Below are 23,185 nucleotides of genomic sequence, written 5' to 3'. Positions count from 1 at the left end.
TTGTTTCCATAGCGACGATAATCGACACAAAAAATTGAAATCACTTAAGTAACTCGTATTATAAAGGCATAAAGTGCTTTGCATTACAAACTAGTTCTAATTGGAAATGGTGTACAGACATTATTTAAGTGCTGCTATGGGAACTTGGTTTGGAACTTTGCATGAATTCTCAATATTCTTGCCATTCAATGGAGAGGAAAAAGAAGAAAACTAGTATGCCAGGACTTGATTCCTTTTTCTCCTACACACATACCCTCATCAGCTTAAAATTTATACTTTACTTCTATTTCAAATTTGTAATGCTATAAACAAAACGATGATATCTTTAAACAGATTTTTAATCCTGTTTAAGTGTTACAGGATCTAAAATACAGATTCTTTTTCTAAGACAAAAATGAGTTCACCCTCTTGTAAGCTTCTCTTAGCTAAAGGCAGAAGAAATGAACCTTTGATTGACACAGGGGACAGAGAATGACTAGGTGTGATTTGGTAGAAAAGAGGGACTTCCTTATATGCTTTTATAAGAGCTCCCTTTGGGTAAAGACCACATAATTGTAGATTTATTGAAAAGAGCTGTATTTGAAGTTCTTGCAATATAAAATATAATGTAAATTTTAAAAATTTAGGTGAAGTGTCATTTAAATAAATTAATTAGCTGCCCCCCAAAACCCCACAACATAATAGGATATAAAGCCCCATTCCCAAAACCCTTCACAAAAGACATCAAATTGTACTATATTCTGCACCGATTGTTTCAATTATTCAAAACAGAATTTTTTATTCATAGCCTCTTTCCCTTTACGAGAGAGCCTTCATGGAGTCATTATGACGGTGGGCAGGGGACAAGGAAGAATTTTAAGGACACGTTTCATCTGCAGAGCAGCTGCAACCTTTTCCAAGGGGCAAAGATATGTAAGGGCCCAAGTAGATAAACAGGGTGGGCACCATGAATTAGTTCACAAGCCAAAAATGTTTACCAAAATGTAGTTGTACCCAGAACCCCCTCAGCAGCTTAGAATTGGCTTTTACTAACGCACAAAGCAACCTTCCATATTTTACAGGGTTTTTTTTCCCCCCCAGCATCTTTTATTATACAAAGAAAACATGTGCAAGACTTTTTCGGAATACTAGTCCACTGAGAACAAGTCTTCAAAACCCTGAACACAAACATTAATTTATTAAGGAGTTTTAAAGTCATAAAAATAGCATGACAAGATTTAGTTTAGCTTACATGGTTTAGTTGTAAGAATTGATGAACCTACACTGACACATCATAATCAACCCAAGTCCATAGTTTATATTAGGGTTCACTTTGATGGTGTACACTCTATGGGTTTTGACGAACATATAATGACATGTATCCACCATTATCGTATCATATAGAGCAGTTCCAGGGTCTCCAAAATCATCTGTGCCTCGCCTGTGTATTTATCCTTCTCTCCCCACTGACCCCTGGCAACCACTGATTTTTTTACTGTCTTCATGGTTTTGCCTTTTCCAAAATATCATTCAGTTGGAATCATACAGTATGTAGCCTTTTCAGATTGGCTTCTTTCACTTAGTAATATGCATTTAGGGTTCCTCCATGTCTTTTCATGGCTTGATGACTCATTTCTTTTTAGCTCTGGATAACATTCCATTGTCTGAATGTACCACAGTTTATTTATTCGTTCACTTACTGAAGGATATCTTGGTTGCTTCCAAGTTTTAGCAGTTATGAATAAAGTTATTATAAACGTCTGTGTGTGGGTTTTTGTATAGACATAAGTTTTCGATTCACTTGAATAAATACCAAGGAGCGCAATTGCTGAACTCTATGATAAGAGTGTGTTTACTTCTGTAAGAAATGGCCAAACTGTCTTCCAAAGTGACTGTACCATTTTGCATTCCCACCAGGAATGACTCAGGGTTCCTATTGGTCCACATCTTCACCAGTGTTTGGTGTGTCCAGTATTTTGGATTTGGGCCATTCTAATGGGTATATAGTGGTATCTCTTCGCAGTTTTAATTTGCATTTCCTTAATGACATATCGTCATATTCTTATTTGCCATTTGTACATCTTCTTTGGTGAGGTGTCTTTTCAGATCTTTTGCCCATTATTCAATCCAATTGTTCATTTTTTAAAATTGAGTTTTAAGAGTTCTTTGTATATTTTAGATAACAGTCCTTTATCAGATGTGTCTTTTGCAAATATTTTCTCCCAATCTGTAGCTTGTCTTTTCATTCTCTTGAATTTATTATTCTTAAAATAGGCAAATGCTAACATAAAAATACTGAGATGAACTTTTGCCACTTCGTTTTTTTGTTCCAAACTTCTATAGTTCTTTGTACTTATGCCTTTGAAAAACTATGTCCTTCAGTGTTTCATGTGCATAAGAGAAGGTATTGAAATCAAGGGCAGTCGTCAATTAGCCATTAATAAATAATAAACTGTAACCTGCCTTCATTGATCAAACTCACTTTGTTTTTACAAAAACTTGCATGTCTTCCAAGCATCATGCAGCCTAAACAATAAGATGTTTGCCCAAGTTGTTTTTTTAGAAACTTGGAGTCACCTGTGTCTCCAGTTCAAGCTCAGGTAGGTTAAGACTGGTTAGGACCACTGACCTTCCCATTAGGCTGTCCAATAGGTGACCTGTTGACATCAGAGGATCCAAAACTCCACCCTCAAAACATGCTGGCACCGCCATTCTCTGAACATGTGTCCCATGTAAAAGCCTGTAGCATAGTTGCGCTTGCACAGAATGATGATCACCTCACCTTGTTCTTATCTCCAGTCACCTCTCTCCACGCTTCCTATGCCTCAGCTTTATCCCATAAATATCCTGAGCCCCTCGCCTTTGAAGGAGGCGGTTTTAAGATTTATTCTCCCTTCTCCTCACTTGGCTGCCTTGTGAATAAACTTTTCTCTGCTGCAAACCTCAGCATCTGAGCATTTGGCTTGCTGAGCCTCAGGCAAACAAACCCAGTTGGGTAACAATATCACGTCTAGCTTATTTTATGAAACACCCAACAGCCCTGTGGACATGTGGGTGATTGTGTTATGTTCATGACACTGATGATGAGAAATGCAAACATGAAACTGGATTGGTCAACAGTCTCCAAAGCAGATTTTAATATCTAAATTAGTGTTATGCTTCTAGTAACTTTGGCCGTCTTGTTCCAGCGATGCATTAACTCTATGAAGTGCTGGCTTACACTTGGAGCTTCAGACTGGACAATAAAAACACCTGTCACATCCTAGATTTGGGTATTTGGACCACTGTTATCTATCTTTTATCATAGGATGTGAAAATTTTTTGTTAAAGACAACAAGGAAAAAGATACTCTTGTTGTCGAATATCTTCTGAGAAGTAATATAAGCTTATTGACTGTGGGCCAAATTTCTCAGAATAAACAGTGGTGTGCCTTTTATTTTTCCTAAAAGATGTGATATATTCTACATCATGGGCACTGGGTTTCAGATATAACATTTGAGATGTTTAAATAAATGTTCAGACGTCATCGACCATCATTTTGGTATAACTTGAATTTCAGAAGAGATGGGCTCAGGGTCTGAACTCCTATGAGGAAAGTCTTCCAAATGCAGTGATGCTTTATGGGCCACTCTGAACTCTAGAAAACCGCTCTCAGCTGTAAAATTCAGTGAAATTGGTGTGACGCTGCTCTTGTATTTTAATCAAGATGAACTTGAAAGGTGAACAGTATAAGTGGGAGAAATTATTTATAATTTAGTAATAAAAGTTTATGTCTAACACTCCAAATTTCATACATCTGCTGTGTGCTGGCCCTGAGATATAAAACAATTGAAGTTGCCTTTACATTTGGCCTTATATGAAAGGTCATAAATTAGAATGTTAACGTTCGTCTTCTTTCCTAGCTTACAAAATCTCCATATTAACATCTTCACCTCAGACATAAATGGTTACCCAGCCACAAAGAAAAGAGTTGTATTGGCCTTTTGTGAATTATAGTTTATGTTGGAAATCTGTGGTCCATAAGGCTGCTGTTCATCTTGCAGTGGAGTGAATCTACTTCAATGAACTAATTCTACCACAGTGGAACTAATTAAAACTGTACAGCCATTTGAAATAAACAAATTACAGTCTATAAAAATTCAGGAATAGTTTAGATATCAGCAGATGATTTCCAAGGTATGCGGTTCTTTTCGCTCTTAAAAATGCACATCTACATCTCTGAGGGATTTTCTCTGCTTGAATACTTGACACCACATTTATTTAAGATAAATTCAATTTTCAAAATGTTTCTTACTAACGTGATTTTAACTGATAATGTGAAAATTTTGATCTTTTCAACTACAAAAAAACGCCACAATCCATTTCTATTATGGCACATAACTAAATTCATTCCAAAATATTAATGAATTGGAGAAGTGCTTTATGTTTAGACTTTCAAAAAATGTTTACAGCAAAAAAAAAAAAAAAACAAAACAGGTGTCCTTGATTTCCCAGGGTGGGTTATCAAATCCATATGCTTTTTTGGTGTAAAGGCTTCTTTCACCAGCACTGTGGTGTAGTTAAAATACAGCATATTATAAACTAACAGGGTCAAGTTCAAGAACAACTTCAGAATCTCAGGCCTTCAGTACAGAGAGAAAGCAAAAATTTAAGACCAGATGCTATCTCTCTGTAACTTTTAGCATTAGAAGCTGTTTTTTCCCAGTTCTGGATTAGTGAACATAATACAGCTGGAAATTACCAATATGGTAGCATAAGCTCTTTCCTTCCAATTTTGTTTTTCTTAAAACAAAAGAGAAAAAGTTGCCTTTTTCTCTCACTGAAGTTACTGCAATAAAAAACACATCTGTGGCTACCTAAAACTCTTGAGGAGCAGACTGTGTAGTTCCTTCTGGTGTGACAAGACCTGCACCAACGTCTGGACACATTTCTAGAAGGTCACCCATAGGTAGAAGGTGAGCAGCTGCCTCAAAAACACCACACTGTCCTCATTTCATAACATTCCCAAAAAAGAATTTGGGGAACTGACAGCCATTTTATAAATTGTAACTAGAGAAAAGAATAATACCCTCTTTCCCTGAGGGTCTTCTACAGACTCAGCTGAGGAGAATCCTTTCTGCCTTTTTATTTATTTATTTATTATTTTTTTTGGCTGTGTTGGGTCTTCATTGCTGCATGCGGGCTTTCTCTAGTTGCGGCGAGCAGGGGCTACTATTCCTTGCGGTGCACGGGCTTCTCGTTGCAGTAGTTTCCCTGTTGCAGAGCACGGGCTCTAGGCACACGAGCTTGAGTAGTTGTGGTACGCAGGCTCAGTAGTTGTGGCTCGCGGGCTGTAGAGCGCAGGCTCAGTAGTTGTGGCGCACGGACTTAGGTACTCCGCGGCATGTGGGATCTTCCCAGACCAGGGTTCGAACTGGTGTCCCCTGGATTGGCAGGCGGATTCTTAAGCACTACGCCACCAGGGAAGTCCCTTTCTGCTTTTTGTTAGAGGGAGAAACAAGGCCTTTGGATTTATGCTGAAGAATTGAGACAAATAGGTTGCAGAGGACACAATACATGTTGAGGACATTCACAGCTTCCAATTTAGTCAAGAGCCAGGACGTATATTACAATTGCTGGATATACTCTTCTCACACCTGGTGGGGGAGATACTGAAAAAATAATCTAGGCATTTGCTAGATTAGGATCCATCCTAACATTATATCCAAATGACAATCTGTTCCCTTTTAAAGTTTTATGTCTTTGTTCAGTGCCTGGCAAAGAAAAGGTACTCCTAAATATACATGGATGAATAAATGCGACTACGTGGGCGCATCCTCAGTTGGTCCTAGAGTAAGACCCTCAGAGAACCACAGCTTGAATAAATATTAAATAAAATATGAGAGAATATGAAGTTCCTTGATGTGAACTCTACAGGAATCAGAATTTCAACACTTCTTGAGCCTTATTCTTCCATCCCCAAATCACACAATGAGTTAATAAACATTTCTTCATAAATGATTAAGTACTTGAAATGGGTAATGGCTTCCGAATCTGACTTTTTGCATCCATTCCTCTTCAGGGGCAGCAAAGATCGCAGAACCTTCAACGAAGCTTACTTTTCACTTTCCTAACTGGACAAAGACCACACCAGTGCCTCCTCCAGCACATAAGTTACTTCCTAATTACATGTGAAGGAAAACTAGAGTCTTACGGATGCAAACTGCCCCACCCCAAATAACTTAAAGAGGCTTTTCAAGAATAACTTACTGTGAGCAAAATTCAATAGTACACTCCTAAAAATTCAAAAATCAAGAGAAAAAAAGATTCTGGAGGAAATCTATTATACAGAAAATTGATTGTTCTTTCAAAATACAAAGGTAGATGACTTTTGTATTCTTAGAGTGTATGCATGTGTTTTAAACAATAATATTTTATTAGTCCCCACTAGCTGGAGCAAAGGAAGCCTTGGCTAAGCTCTGTGCACGGTCTCTTTCCATCATTGAAGTTCCTTCATTCTTAAACCTCTGGCAACTTGTCATTGGCCCAAGAGCGCTCACCTAACTTAGAGGTATTGATTGACAAAGTGTGAGGCCGTGAATTTCACACAAACCTGCACCAAGTGCCATATTAGAAAGAGTGAAACTTTTTGTATGGAAACAGCTGCTGGACAAAACTCGGGCAGGGATTAATTTTCGCCTTTGACCATTTGCAAGACTTATCCCAGTACTAAAGCTGAGTATTTGCATCTGACAGGGATTTGCAAGGATGGTTAAAAAGGTGGCAATGGTTAGGTAGGCCACCATAGCTCACCACCCCTCCGTCTGAGAGGGACCTGGCAAGTCAGATATGGTGCCACAGAACAAGATCGTCCACTGGAAGACACAATAGAAGCAAGGTTTCTGTAGAGAAGGGCGTGAGGAAGGGGTGAGCCTTGCCTCTCAGCTGGGGAAATAAGCCTCTGAGACGGCACCCTCAGCCTCCCATGTGAATAATGAGTGCCAAGGGAAGAGCTGTCTGAAGAAAGTTGTTGTCTTTGACGTCTTCCCAAAGTCTCCTTGCCAAGATGCTGCTCCTTCTGGTGTCCTAGGCCATCCCCTGACAACACTGGAATTCTTATCGGGTTGTTTCTCTCAAGTGTCCCCAGGAACGGAGCCTTGGCTCTGAGTTTGCACTTCTACCCTCTAAATGTTCCCCAAGGTAATTCCTGTGCTTTCGGTCTCTTCCCCAGTTTTTCAGCTGAACGTTGTCATAGCAAAGACCTTATAAACTCATTTTTGATAAAGTGATAATAGCAGATCCAATATGTGATTTTGCTCGTGTGCATTTGTAAGGTGGAGTTCTTTAATAACTTAGAGTCATAAATCTCTCAGGAAGCTTTGGCATCAGTGCCAGGTGTGGGGACAGAGTGCAGGTATTTATAGGTGCAATGCTTTCCCAGACAAGCAGGAGACGTGCCCACTTGCCCAAAGACGCAGAGCAGCCTTACTGCCTAGCCCTCCTGTTGTACAGGGCTAAGAGTGGACCACATTAGACTCTGTCCATCTCATTCAAACCAAGGAATAAAACAGCACCTGTTTGCAAAAAAAAAAAAAAAAAAGGAGGGGGTGGAGAGGAAGGACATGAAGGTGGCATGGCGTATAATTTATTTAACTCGAACACTTTCAGTATTTATAAGCCCAAAGATTTAAGCCTCTTATTCCATCCTCCAAAAATGAAAGGCTTCTACCCGCCAGTTAGAATAGTGGCAGCTGTCACGATGGTGAGAGCCGCAAAGATGATCGAGATGAACATGCCTGATTACTTCCAAGGAAATCAATCCAATTAAACCACAGAGATGATGCGTTATTCTCTATCAATATTGTTAGCATTTTATATCACACTTCAGATTGTAGATACGCTCCATTAGTGAATCTGGATGTGGAAGCACAGAAGGTCTTCCAGGAAGGGTGTGTGTCTTCTTAGCTCATGTCCGGTCCTGGCTAACAAACTTGCACTTCACCTCCTGTTCCAATACATCTCCATCCAAGCCAGAAGGTGATTCCAAGTCTGCAAAAACTAATGCTTTATCAAATATGTGTTTTTATTTAAGGTGGACCAAGAAGTGAGGGCAAATACGAATATTTAACGAGATGGGTTTGTTACTCTTCAAGAAAAAGCACTGAGTGAAATGTAGTCATTCTTTTAAAAAAACTTATCTACTTTTTAAAAGACACAAATATGACATGTTTTCTGTAGATAAATACAGATCAAAAAGAGAAAACTCAAAATTTGCCTATTATTTCACCACTTCCGAGCAAACCAGTGTATGAGTACAGAGCTCCCCTGGGCCACTGCCATTGTCTGTGTCTCTTGCTCTCTCTTACTCCGGATGATTCTCACTCTTGTATAACTTTTTTCTCGTTTAATTAGACTTAGTGAAGATCTTTACATGTCAGTGAATATAAAATCATTTTAATAACAGCATAATACTCACGCCACAATTTAGTTAATCCTGTCATTATTAAACAACTTTGTATTTTAAATTCTTTGCTACAATAACACCATATATTTAAATATGTGTGTGAGGTTTTTTGTTTTTTGTTTTGAATGCTTATCTATTTCCTTAGATAAATCCCCCAATGTAGAATCAGTATTTCCAAAGATTTGCGTGTTTTAAAGGATATTTTTCTTCAGTTGTTGCCAGATGTGTCTCCAGGAAGGCCAATTTATACTCCTCAAAAAATAAATGAGAGTGCCCAAAGATAGATGTTTTCCAAAATAATCTGACTCGTTTGTAAATTTCTGTTTATTTTCCTGCCTTCCCCTGTGGTGTATAAGCTCCTGGAAGACAGCGAGATTTCCTGGTTACTACTATGTCCCTAGCTCCTGGAACATGCCTAACCCTGAGTATGTCTAGTATTTGTAATTTTATGTATTTGGGATTAAGAGAAACCAAACTGTATATGCTTCAGGGCCCTATATAACCTGGACTTCTCCTACTAACACTTACTCTTTGCCAGGCACTCTCCTATGCATTTTATGAGTATGAATGAATTTAATCCTCACCCAGACCCTGTGAAGTTACTACAGCTGTCATCCCCGATTTGTAAATGAGTTGACTGAGGCTCAGAAAAATAATTTGCCCAATATCACACAGTTGTGGATCTGAGATTTGAACCCAGGCAGAGTCCATGATCTTTAACTACCTTGATTTCTTTTATTTTTTTGTTATCTTTTTTTACACCTTTATTGGAGTATAATTGCTTTACAGTGGTGTGTTAGTTTCTGCTGTATAACAAAGTGAATCAGTTATACATATACATATGTTCCCATATCTCCTCCCTCTTGCATCTCCCTCCCTCCAACCCTCTCTATCCCACCCCTCTAGGTGGTCACAAAGCACCCAGCTGATCTCCCCGTGCTATCCCCGTGATAGCAGGTTCCCACTAGCTATCTATTTTACATTTGGTAGTGTATATATGTCCATGCCACTCTCTCACTTCGTCCCAGCTTACCCTCCCCCTCCCCGTGTCCTCAAGTCCATTCTCTACGTCTGTGTCTTTATCCCTGTCCTGCTCTGAGGTTCAGCAGAACCTTTTGTTTTTTTAATTCCATATATCTGTGTTAGCATATGGTATTTGTTTTTCTCTTTCTGACTTACTTCACTCTGTATGACAGACTCTAGGTCCATCCACCTCACTACAAATAACTCAATTTTGTTTCTTTTAATGGCTGAGTAATATTCCATTGTATATACGTGCCACATCTTCTTTATCCATTCATCTGTTGATGGACACTTAGGTTGCTTCCATGTCCTGCCTATTGTAAATAGTGCTGCAGTGAACATCGTGGTACATGTCTCTTTTTGAACTATGGTTTTCTCAGGGTATATGCCCAGTAGATTTCTTTTAAATTGCAGATACTAATCTGTGCACTGCAGTAGTCATGGGCCAAATAGCTAAGTTCTTTTCTGTTATCTATTGTTTTATAACAAATCACCCCAAAACCTAGTTATTTAAATCATAATCATTTTATCTCCCACAGTCTCTGTGGGTGAGAATTTGGGACAGACCTGTGTGTTCCTGGCTCAAGGTCTCCCTCAAGGTTGCAGTCAGATGGTAGCTAGAGCTAGAACTACAGTGGGCTTATGCAGCTGGGGTTTAGCTAGGCATCTCTCTCTTTCTCCGTTCATGTGGTCGTGAGTCCACTCTATAATAGTCTCTGAGCATGAGCTAATTGTGCTTCCTCCCAGAATGGCAGACAACTTACAAGGTGGTTAAAGACCTTTTGAGTGAGTGTTCCAGCAAACAAGGCTGAAGGCTTTTATGAACCAGCCTCAGAAGTCACAGCGTCAGTTCTGCCGTAGTCTATTGGTCAAAAGTCACAAAGCACCTCCACTTTTAAGGGAGACTCCTCCCCTCAGTGGGAGGTACGTCAAAGTCACATCTCAAGAACCCATGGGATGGGAAATCTTGTTGCTGCCCTCTTTGAGTTATTTGTAGTGAGGTGGATGGACCTAGAGTCTGTCATACAGAGTGAAGTAAGTCAGAAAGAGAAAAACAAATACCATATGCTAACGCACATGTATGGAATCTTAAAAAACGGTACTCATGAACTTAGTGGCAGGGCAGGAATAAAGACGCAGGACACGGTGGGGAGGGGAAGCTGGAAGGAAGTGAGAGAGTAGCATTGACATATATACACCAGCAAATGTAAAATGGTTGGCTAGTGTAAAGCTGCTGCATAGCACAGGGAGATCAGCTCGGTGCTTTGTGACGAAGACCTAGAGGGGTGGGATAAGGAGGGTGGGAGGGAAGTTCAAGAGGGAGGGGATATGGGGACATATGTATACATATAGCTGATTCACTTTTTTATACAGCAGAAACTAACACACCATTGTAAAGCAATTATACTCCAATAAAGATATTAAAAAAAAGTAAATTAAAAAAAAGGGAAATACAATCTGCCACATAACTAAAAATTTCTTTGCCCATAAAACATGCTTTAAAACTCATACTTCATATAGAGCTGATTGTGTGCTGATTCATTCTTGTTTGTCAGCAACCCACTCTTCTGATTGATAAAACATGCCTATAAAATGGCACATTGGCAGAGTATATCTACAGAATGGAGGTATAGTTTACAGCTCTGGACCAAAGAGAAATTACCAGACTTTATATAAATTGAGCTTGGGACCCTGACCTAATGTCCAGGATTTTAATGCAGAATTTCAACTAAATGGGAAAGATATACTTTTTCTGCTTCTAAAAAATTATCCTTATTGCAAAACTGTTTTTTATTGCATACACGAATTAGATTCAGTGTAGCTGACTTTACTGTGCTGGGCTTTCTATATAGGGTCACTGGTGCCCAGGCAAGTGCTGGCCTCTGGCAGCAGGCCAGCAATAAAGGGCTGGGAGCAGAAGGGCGAAGGCAGCAGGCCAGCAATAAAGGGCTGGGAGCAGAAGGGCGAAGGCAACTTGACCCCCTCCCCATGCAGTGATGCCCACTGAGACGGCCTGTCCCCTTTCAGCTGTGATTTCATTTACCAAACAAGGCTGATTTAGGAAGACGTTAGGAGGCCCAAGTAGTGACAGCTAGAGATTTCAATCCTATTTACTTCTTGGCTGTAGGTAAAGAAATAAAAGTCCCCCAAAAGGAAACCAGCTCGGAGTGATTAAATCAGCCCTCCATGACGGCCTTGGGGATATTGGGTACTTACTGTTTGTTTGTTTGTTTGTTTTCTAAACCCTGTCATTGATTTCAAACCGGTGGAGTCTGAGAGCACTGCGTTTCTGCGTAGGTTAGTGTCTCTGGTTGATAAGTCACTACTGCCTGTGTGTGCTAAATTATCCCACCCGTCCTGGACAAGTCCAAAACACTCTAGTGCGTGACTATGTTCAGTGGCACAAAGTGGCTTAGGCCCATTTTATGTGAGCTTGTGATTGTGACTTCAAAAGGAACCAACAACCAACATCTGTGAGTACAGACTGCCTGTAGCACAGCTAGGGAGAAAAGCATCCCAGCCCCAAACCAAACTCCGAGAAATCCCCAAAAGGCCAAGAGTCTTTCCCCCTCCTCTCCTTCAACAGAAGGATTATAAAGTAAGGGATCCCCTTAAATGCTCATTGGATCTGATGATGAGTGAAGATTTGGTCTCCTTTTGAACTGGGACTCCCCCCTTGGCACAAGGCACACCGCTATTGGTGGGAAGTTGTGAACTTCTGTAACATGGTCTAAATTTTCTAAGGGCGGGGGTGGAGAAACGACAGAACTTGCCCTTGAGAATTTTGCTGATAACTTAAAACATCACTTCGCTTCACTAGATAGTTGAGTGCCCCAAATTCCTTGACTTATAACATTGCCGGAACCAATTCTTTGCCACTAGGAACTACAGAGCCTGTTCCCTGACTTAGTTTTATTTCTAGGTATTTGCAATCATTGACTAATCTCACCTAGATTTCCTCCTCTACCGAGAAAGCCACAGAGCAGGCCCCAGCAAGCAAGGCTGGTGTTGAGACACACTACACAGAACACAGCAAACAGAGGTGCAGTGGGATGTCTGGGCTTCAGCCACTTCCCTGGAGGTTTTCTTTTTTGCTCATGGTAATTGGATAGTTTTTCTCATATCCAAGCCTTTCCTGGGCTTGTTGAGTCTGGTTATTTTCATTTGAATTAATCCATAGAAAGTCACCAGTCATAGGGCCTAGACTTACTGAATTACAGATAAACACATCCATAAAATCATTTCACAGCTTACCTTGGAAAGTGATAAAGTACAGTCCACAGCATTGTGTCAAAAGCAAGAGAGGGAAGCATTGTGGCATTTCTATTCATTTGTCAGTGGGATGAATATAGAGATATTGATATTTTAGCCTTTTATGAATGAAAGAGGAGTTAATTCCGTCCTATGAAAAGTTTTTGATTTGTCAGCTTTGAGAAGCTGAGTTCTCTGAGTCTTTATGAATCCACAGGGTAGCTGACTGCCAAATACAGCTGTGCCATTTTTTTTTCACTAATGGGATGCCCTGAATAACCTGGCATTGATCTTAATGGTCATTTCTGCAGAGAGAAATGATAGTATCTGAAATCTAAGTTCCTCTTCACAAACTACCAAGTAAGAATTAACTTCGGAGATGAACCTAGAAGCCAAATTGAGAATCACTAGTTTGCTTCACAGACAGCTGATCAAACCCCACTCCTGAAGGCAGCGGTGTTTGAGGGTTTAATTTAGGTCTTTGATTGTAAGACCTTTCAGAAAATGCAAATGTCCCTGCCTGGAAAGTGTTAATTTGGAACCTGAAGCCTCACAGAGGCAAAGGGTTATACTGTAGTTTCCTCAACCATTTTTCTCTATTTTATGTGTTTAGGTGGAAAGGAAACCCCACCTTCCACGGATAATGCTCCCTAAACTCACTTTTGTCAACTGAAAAAAAAAAAAAAAAAGCACAACATGAGAGTTGTGAGTTAAGTTTTATTGGGGAAAAAATGAGGACAATAGCCCGGGAGACAGTATCCCAGATAGCTCTGAGAAACTGCTCCAGAGAGGCAGGGGGGAAGGTCAGTAAAGATGTGATTTTGGGGAAGGGGGAATACATGCAATCAAGCACATATTTTTTGCAGGTTTCTTCCAGTCTCGTGAAGGTTACTGCGAGTCACGAGGAGCAGACCTCACCAGGAAGGGTTTTAGTGCTTTTCTATGTACAAGGAGATTGCAAGAGTTGGGCTCATAAAATCTTCTCCTGAAAATATCTAACTATCTAAAGACCTGTTCTACCAGTTTCTCCCAGAGCACAGAGTGCCTCATTCCTGATCTCCACCCTGAACTCCTTCCAGGGGGTGTTGAAAGTCAGCAGCTGAAGCGGCTCATGATTTAATCCTTGTAGAGGTAGATGGCAAGTGCCAGTCTGTAGTTGGCACTATCTTTTTCCCTGTGTTGGCGAGAGGCCGTCGTCAAATAAGTTCTACGAGCAAGAGATGATTTGGCAAGTCTTTGGAAATGTTAAGGAAAAGCTTAAATCCAACACAACGGCTACTTCATTTGTGAATTACAAGTGACTGGTGGATTAAGTATTCTTTGGTCACTTTCTAGACTGGACAACAAAAAAGGAAGGGCTAAAATCATTGAAAATGTCTAATGATTTACTCTAAGAGTAAGTGTGAAAAGCATGCATTAATAAATCTTACTCCAGCTGTATCTGAGCTATGCCAGCCCGCTTTCTAAGCCTGAATTTTTAAAACTTAAAAAAAAAAGGGGGGAGCTATCTTTTCCAAATGTGCTCCTATAACACTCAGTTAAGAAAATGTATATTTATTGTTTAAAGTAATGTCATTTACCAGAAGCCTTACCTTTTTCCCTTTGACAGGAAAACAGAGTGCTTATCTTCATATTTTCATAATGAAAACTCCCCAAGCTCAGGAGACTCTGGCAGATTTACAACCTTTGAGCAGGAGAGCTGACAGGCATTTTAATATGAAAGGAGATATGATGTCTTTAGTGTACAGTGATGTCACTTCTAACGAGGGAGAAGCCACTTTCTGCAGTGCCATCACCATAACAAGGCCGACCTGCCTGCTTCGTAGGAGACCTTCTCACCTAGAGAAAGGTCACAAATAAGACAGAAGGAAGGGACTCTCCAGATTTAGGTGGAAGGGCGCCCTGCAAGGTCCTGGGCACAAGTCTGTTGTGAGTGTGCTTTAGCTACCAGAAGTTGAACTGTCTAGACAGAGCTGACCTTGAGAAGGGAAAAGGTAAGTCCTGATACTGAAAGGGTAATGAAAATCCTCCAGGGAGTGTTAACATGAAAGCTGGATTGCCTGTTGACCATCTCATCTCCCTGCTCTCCTACCTGGAAGAGGTCTCATCACTTGAAAATGATATTGACAGCCCCTCTGTCATTAGGAGGGTGCCTGATTATTGTGCCTGGAGAAACGACAGTAAACAAATGCTAGAAACTCGCAATCTTTTTGTTTGCAAATGAGGCCTTAAAGGTATAGTATTTGGTGTAGAAAATACTGGTTGTGGTTTTGAAAAGAGCATTGCATTCTCAGAGGCAGATACTCAGATGTCCTTGTCCTAAGTCCTCTAATTAACACTGCTGCCCACTCCTAACTGAGCAGGAAGGATTTTTATCAAATCATCTGAGAACTGCTACGTTGCTAAATCCCGTGTACCTGGGAAAGGGGAGAAAGGGCCTCCTGCAAGCTACTTCCCAGTGAAATTCTAAAAGCAACCTCCACCACGTCAGAGAAGAGTCTGATGCGGCTTAGCAAGGAAAACCCTAATACTGTATTCCAAAACCAGAGGGGCTCTCACTCTTCAAATAAACTTTCATTCGTTAAGCAAAATTTCTGGAAGTCCGAGGGTTAACTTAAGAACTTAGGAGATTTTGCCAGCTCAGAGGATAGCCGAGCATTTAAAATTTGCCAGCGCAATTAAACGTACTTCTCTTTAATTAAATGGAGGCACATTCAGCCATCTACACACTCAAAATTAAGTATCAAAGATTTATCTTGTAAAGGAGCCAAACAGTAAAGGCAAGGGTTAGAAATGACGAATATCACAAAGGGCTATAATTTTTTTTAATATGTTATTATCTAATTAATTCTACTGCAGTGAAACAGTGGTTATGAGCCTGGGCAGGCAGTCCTGGGCTGTATTCTGTCTCTGCCACTTACAAGTTATACGATTTGGAAAAGTTACCTAATTTCTTTAGGCCTCAGTTTCATTATATGTGAAATGGGAATAATCGTTTTACCTACCTCACAGTATCTGTGAGAATTAATTGAGATAATCACTGAAACCCACTTACCGCCATGTCTAAAGCATGGTTAAGCACTCATGGGAGTGCATGGGAGTCTGGGATTGACATGTACACACTGTTACATTTAAAATAGATAACCAACAAGGACCTACTGTATAGCACAGGGAACTCTGCTCATTATTCTGTAATAACCTAAATGGGAAAAGAATCTGAAAAAGAATAGGTACATGTATATGTATAACTGAATCAGTTTGCTGTACACCTGACACTAACACAACATTGTTAATCGACTATACTCCAGAATAAATAAGTGATAGCCCCTATCACTACTATTATTGTTATTAAAATAATTAAATTAAATATTAATTTAATTTTATTGTTAGATATTTAAGTTAAATTATTAAAATAAGATATTTTTCCTAAGTAAAAAAGATACATATAATAAGATATTGATCTTGGGCTTCCCTGGTGGCGCAGTGGTTGAGAATCTGCCTGCCAATGCAGGGGACACGGGTTCGAGCCCTGGTCTGGGAAGATCCCACATGCCACGGAGCAACTGGGCCCGTGAGCCACAATTACTGAGCCTGCGCGTCTGGAGCCTGTGCTCCGCAACGAGAGAGGCCGCGATGGTGAGAGGCCCGTGCACCGCGATGATGAGTGGTCCCCACTTGCCGCAACTAGAGAAAGCCCTCGCACAGAAACAAAGAGTCAACACAGTCATAAATAAATAAATAAATAAATAAAAGAACGTGAATTTCTAAAAAAAAAGATATTGATCTTAATTAAAATAAGATAAATATCCATATTAGTCATGTGTCTTGCACTAAGATCTCATTTGTAATACTTCAGAACATGTAAGATTACCTTATGTATATAGTTTGTAATGGAAATTTTTTCTTCACGGTTGCTCAAAGGATCATACTTCAGGCTCTAAACAACTACATGTGGCCCTAGGTCTTTGGGCTACTGATCCTTGAATGATGACTTTGACATAAAAATGTGTACCCATTCAAATATTAATGGCGACTACTACCCCACACACCTGCCCTTCCACCCCCATGCTGCTATAACCCAGTGGTTCTCACACTCTGATGTGCACAAGAGAATGAAGGGAGCATGTTATTAATGTAGACATTCTGGTTTGGTAAACTTGGACAGAGGCCCAGGCATGTGCGATTTTAGTAGGTAGACCATTGATTCTGAGGCAGATGGTACATAGAGGTCCTAATAGCTCACCGGAGAATGATGCCCTGGCCCCCACGTGTCAAGGATGAGAGGATGGACCTTTGGAAGGATATGTAGTTTCCCTTCTCTTTCTTGGTAGGATTGGTATTGCCTTCTACTTAGGAGGTACCTTCAGATCTAGAGGCTTGAAGGGGTCCCGGTGAGGGTCGAGAGAGAAGAGACAAGGCAGATTTCTCAGGCCACCTCTTTCCTGTGTTCTAAGGGCAAAGGATGAATGGCTTCTTGATGTCTCGCTGGAGTAGGAGAGGAAATGAGGACATGACTGGAATCTTGGCACAATATTCACGGCTGTGCATATGGCTGGAACATCTTTTGTTGTTGTCTCTTAGTTTCTAAGTGTGACAGGAGGTAGTGGGTGAGATTTTGGATTCAGTCAAGGCATGGGAACCAAACAATATCCTTGGAATATAGGCAGCAAGGTCATAATATACTACAGGGGCTCCTAAACTTGGACCCTGGCTCACTCAGGCAGAGCGCAATATTTCATGGCACACATGCCATACCAGTTCTTACCTTTCATGTGTTATTAGTTCCATTTTCTGTTTTTCCTCATCTGCATATGTTTATACACACACAGGAAGACTTTCACAATATTGCCAGGCATGGGAGGCAGGCTTATTAGTAAAATACTGAGTCAAAACTTTATTTAAACTTTATTAACATAAATAAAGCAGAAGTTAACATACCTATCCACAAAACAAACAAACAAAAAACACTGAGCAAATGGAAAATGAACAACTGTTCTTAGATCCATCAGAGAACTGAGGTCACAGGGCAAACCTCTGCCCCCAAAGTTGGAGAGGCAGACAGGTGGATAGAGAGTCACAGCTTCCCAGAGCAGAGAGCTCTGCAAAACCAGAGCAGGGGTCAGGAAACCTAAACTGTAAGTAGATAATTGCTGGCAGTTCAGTGTGGACAAGTCTGAGAGTTAAAAATGCCAGGGTTTCCCAGTCTTAGGTGGTCTCCACACTTTGGTGAGTTTTACCTCCAGAATCCTGAACCAGTTCTCACAGTGAAGAGTAGAGAAAAATCCCCTTGTGCTTCTACCATGGAGAGGGCAAATGTAGCCATTTCGAAACAGACCAGAACTCCCTGTTCTTAGTAAGTCCTGCCCTCAAGGAAAATATTTTACAAAAGCCTAACCAACATGGCTTTTACCAGAGCCTAATGACCTAGGAGTAGGGAAATACCCAATGTCAGTCCCATCTAGCCTTCTTGTCTCATCTAAGAGGGAGGAAAAAAAAAAGCTGAGAAACCCCTGTGAGGGTCACAGCCCAGGGGCATGGGCTCATTAAAAGACTAAGACCTAATCCTAGGACCATAGAATGCTTTTCCTTCCCCCACATCTTACCAACACATAAGTAGGGCTCCGGTATAATATCAGGGGATTACAACTGAAATAACTGCACACTTCAGACTTTATTTAAGAAGAAGTCTCTAGGAAAACACAGAGGGGAAAGCAACAAAACCACCAGAGGAAATTTTAGCCTCGGATACCTACAGCTATAGCAAACTGTAAACATAGCCTAACTCCTAGCCAGCTAAACATAAAACTTTATACTAAAGGTCTATTTACTTTAGTCCTTTTTATCCAGCAAATTATGTTCTTCTTTAAACAAAAAAATTACAAGGTGTACTAAAAGACAAAAAACACACCCTGAAGAGACAGAGCAAGCTTCAGGTCCACACTCAGATATGGCAGACTTTGTTTGTTGTTTGTTTGAAAAGAGGTATTAGATGTATTTATTTATCTATTATTATTTTTTAAAGAGTTATTTATTTGTTTATTTATTTGGCTGTGTTGGGTCTTCATTGTTGCGCCCGAGCTTTCTCTAGTTGCGGAGAGCGGGGGCTCCTCTTCGTTGTGGCGTGCAGGCTTCTCATTGTGGTGGCTTCTCTTGTTGGAGAGCATGGGCTCTAGGCGCGCGGGCTTCAGTAGTTGTGGCATGCGGGCTCAGTAGTTGTGGCTCACGGGCTCTAGAGTGCAGGCTCAGTAGTTGTGGCGCACAGGCTTAGTTGCTTCACGGCATGTGGGATCTTCCTTGACCAGGGATCGAACCCGTGTACCCTGAATTGGCAGGCGGATTCTTAACCACTGCACCACCAGGGAAGTCCCTGGCAGAGACATTGGAATTAGCAGATTAGTAATTTTAAACAACATAATTAATATGCTAAGGGCTCTAATGGAAAAGTGGACAACGTACAAGAAGAGATGGGTAATATAAGCAGAGAGATGGACATTCTAAGAAAGAATCAAAAGGAAATGTTACAAATCAAAAACACTGTAACAGATATGAAGAATGCCTTTGATAGGCTTAGCAATAGATGGGACACAGCCAAGGAAAGAATCAGTGAGCTTGATACTTGAGTCAATAGAAACTTCTAAAACTGAAATACAAAAAGGAAAAATAGTGAAAAAGATAGAGCAGAATATCTAAGAACTGTGGGACAATTACAAAAGGTATAAATGCCAAGCATTAGTCACCATGGTGAAAGGAGGATAAAACTCTCCTGACCTCACATGTGCCTTGATGCAACATAGGACAGAATCTCTCCTGGACCATCATTGCCCCTTGCTCACATGTCCCAATAGGAGGAGAAGTCAATAATTAGATTGGTGAGTTTGGGAGAAGGAATTAAGTATCTCTGACAACACCACTTCTTTCTGTGTTCTACACTTCTCTACCATGAAAAAGGTGGCCTGTCTCAACTGGCAATACCATATTTTTCCACTTCTGCCTTTTATTGGATGGGTAAATTTTATTCTGATAGAAATATTCAGAAACTTAAAAAAAAATATTTATTTATTTGCCTGTGCCAGGTCTTAGTTGCGGCACTTGGGATCTCCATTGCCCCTTGCGGGATCTTTGTTGCAGCATGCAGGATCCTTAGTTGCGGCATGTGAGATCTAGTTCCCTGATCAGGGATCGAACCCAGGCCTCCTGCATTGGGAGCACGGAGTCTTAGCCACTGGACCACCAGGGAAGTCCCCAGAAACTTATTTTTGTTGCAATTTGTTTTAGCATGAGTTTCCTAGGAAACAGAACCTGAGATGAAACCTACATGCTAACTTTTATTGGGAAGGGGTGCAATCCCATGGCAACTGGAATGAGGGAAAACGTGTGAGGAAGGGAAGAAAGGAGAACCAATATAAAGTGGTAGATGTATCACTAAGCTGGCCATGGCGTTACAAAAAAATTAAAACACAGCCAATTACCTTGTCACATGTCACAAACTGTGTGGAACCACTGTCTCAGAAAAGTTCTTTGGTGGGAGAAGGGAGAAAAATTATTTACTAGTTCATCCCCTTCCCATTCTGTATACTGTTTCGCATTGGTCAAAGTTTGCTCCAGATGTCATGTACTCCCTAACACTTGGAGGTTGTATCACCCACCCTTCCAGGCAACTGATGGGGAAGTCAGATCCCACACCCACTGGGTGAGAAGAGCCAGATCCTCAGCAGGTCCTATCAGTTTAGTTCTAGGAACCAAAGCTGTTATGGGTTTCATTGTGACACTCATGACAGAGGTAGTGTCAGAGCCTTAGAGGCGTGGTGGCTGAAGCAGAGACACCACATCTGGCACAGTAGCTGTGCTCGGCTCCATCACTTGTTAAATTTGCAGTAGTTCACTGTTGTGCCCTATGATCTCTCTGATTTTTACAGAAGCCAGAGAGTTGACTCAAAAGAGAATGTTATGAGAACCCCTCCATCTTTAATGATGGTGTTAATCTCTGTCATTCTTCAAGGACTGTGGTGTTACTCCTGCAAATGGCAGGGGATAAGGGAGTTTTAGGGGCTTACACATAGCCAGTGGTTCTCAATCAGGGGCGATTTTGCCCTCCTAGGGGATATTTGGCAATGTCTGGAAATGGTTTTGGTTGTCACAAGTAGGTCTCACTGGCATCTAATGGGGAGAGGACAGAGATGCTATTAAATATCCTACAATGCCCAGGAAATACCCCACAGCAAAGAATTGTCTGGTTCCAAATGTCAGTAGTGCTGAGTTTAACCCTTCCTACCACAGTCACTCTAATTCACAGGACAGGTCATTGATCTGAGGATGCTGCCAGAAGCTAAGTACATCTGTCTTGATTACACATTCAGAAACCAGGGAAATAATCACAAAGTGGGTATCCAAAACCACTGGACCCACCATTAGATGGACTTGGTCTCCGTAAGCCTCTGTTTTAACCAGAGGACGGTGTTGGTGATTCAGGTCTCCTGATATCAGGATCATCTCATGCACTGTAGCTAATGGCCCTTGAAAAGTCTAGGTTTGACCCTTTCCCCAGAGTATAGTTACCCGGGCAAATTGCCTCAGTTCCCTCCGGGGAAGGGTCGGGTATATACACTTGTATATACTTTCAGTGGCATTAGAGGGTCCTTCCTCAAGGGGATCCAGCACCTCCTTCAATCAACGGGCTCTGGGTTTGTTAACTGACTTAGATCTAGAAACTCAATGATGGAGTACAGTTTTCCCTCGTGGAAGGCAATGATAGCCTCCTGCCCAATAATTATTGATTTTTTAAAGTATTCAAATCAACAGCACCCTAGTCAGCTTCCCAATGCCATATATCCCTGAAAGTAGGCACCCTCGTCCATACTAAGGCCTTACTGCTCTTGATGTTAATTCAGGCTCTCTTTCTTTTGATGGTAAAGGGCTGCCACCCGGTTTTTTAGTAGTCCCGATTCCTTTTACCACCATGGATTGGATTAGAGGGGGCCCAATTCCATAGTAGCACCTTCTACTGTGATCCCTGACCACTGAGCTTCTCAAAGATGTTGGTACCATTCCCCTCGGCCCCCCCATCATTCCCACAATTTCCCCCCAGGCCTTCTGGAATACATAGTCAGGTGGTAGGTCTTACAAAATGAATCCATTCTCACATGCCCACCTTCTTGAGACTTCTGACTCCTTTATCTAAACTATGTCAAGGAAGTTCCAATATCTCCACATCATCTCCTTTAGGCCATCGCAGTGACTAGGCTGGAAGGACCCTAGTGCAGTGAATAAGGACCAGCTCAGGTGTCCTGAATCCAGGTAAGTGCCCGTGGCAGTCCATTCTCACCCATCCAGCCTCTGTCCGCCTCCTCCAGTCAAAGCATCTCAAGATCCACACCCGCGGCGTCCCCACAGTTCCTGCCAGGATGTTTCATCAGGCTTGACATTTCCTTCCCCAGCAGGGCTTGTATTAATACTTCCCTTTGTATTAGCCCAGGGTCAGGGAAGGGAAGCCAGAGTGGGTCTTGAGGAAAACTTGAGAACAAGCATCATTTGGGGAGGCACCTGCTTCCGGTGACATCATTGCATGCCATCCAGGCAAAGGGGTGATTCTTCACCCCTGACAGGGAGAAACAGGCTGTTTCTGCCAGCCAGGGAGATTCAGGCTTGTCTACACCAATGTCTCCATCCTTGGGTTCAATTTCCCACTCTTTCCCTATCAAGGCCCTGACCTTGACCTAGGAGACCTGTTGAGGCTGCACTGTTAGTTTTCTTTACAGCTCTGCCACCCTGAACTGATTTTCAGTACAGATGTCTTTCAGCTGCAGAAGATGCGAGCCTCATTTAAAGTAGCTCTCAAGGTCCTTTGGCTTTCAGAGTATGACTTGAGTTGGCAATAGGTGCCGTGAGCCTATTTATCAAGCCTTTATCAAGACCTCAAATTCCTCAAAGCGGCCACCCCTCCACCACAATCTTTGCCCCTTCCTGATCAAATATGGTAGCACCATGATTTTCCCAAGTTTAGCCGTCCACCTATACTTCATCCCAATTAACCACAGGTGAAAGAGTTGGTTACTGTGATGTCACTTCGAAGGGCTGTTACCATCCCACTTACCTGATTGTTTTTAGACAATCAAGTATAGAATCAATTCCAAAATCTCATTCTGAGGGTCTTCTTTCTAGGATACCTCTTCTACTAACTTTCTCAGTAAACAAAGCCTGAGGCAAACTTGTGTGCAAATACTTTATTTATTGGTAGTGTAATCCCAGGACAGCCAGGGTCAAGAAAAAAGGGAAATGAGGCAGGGAAGGAAGGGCAGCAAATACACAGAAGGTGGTCCATCACTGAGCTGGCCACAGCTTCATAGGAAAACACAGCCAACTGCTTGATCAAATGAGAAGTATCTGTGTTAGGAAACACCTTCTAACAACAGTCTACTGAGGGCAGTGTTCCAGTTTTCTATTGCTGTATAACAAGCTACCCGAGAACCTAGTGGCTTAAAATAATCATTT

This window comes from Balaenoptera physalus (assembly GCF_965194825.1).
Source record: "Balaenoptera physalus genome assembly, chromosome: 5".
Classification (NCBI taxonomy): Eukaryota; Metazoa; Chordata; class Mammalia; order Artiodactyla; family Balaenopteridae; genus Balaenoptera; species Balaenoptera physalus.
Note: the sequence above shows the minus strand (reverse complement) of the source record.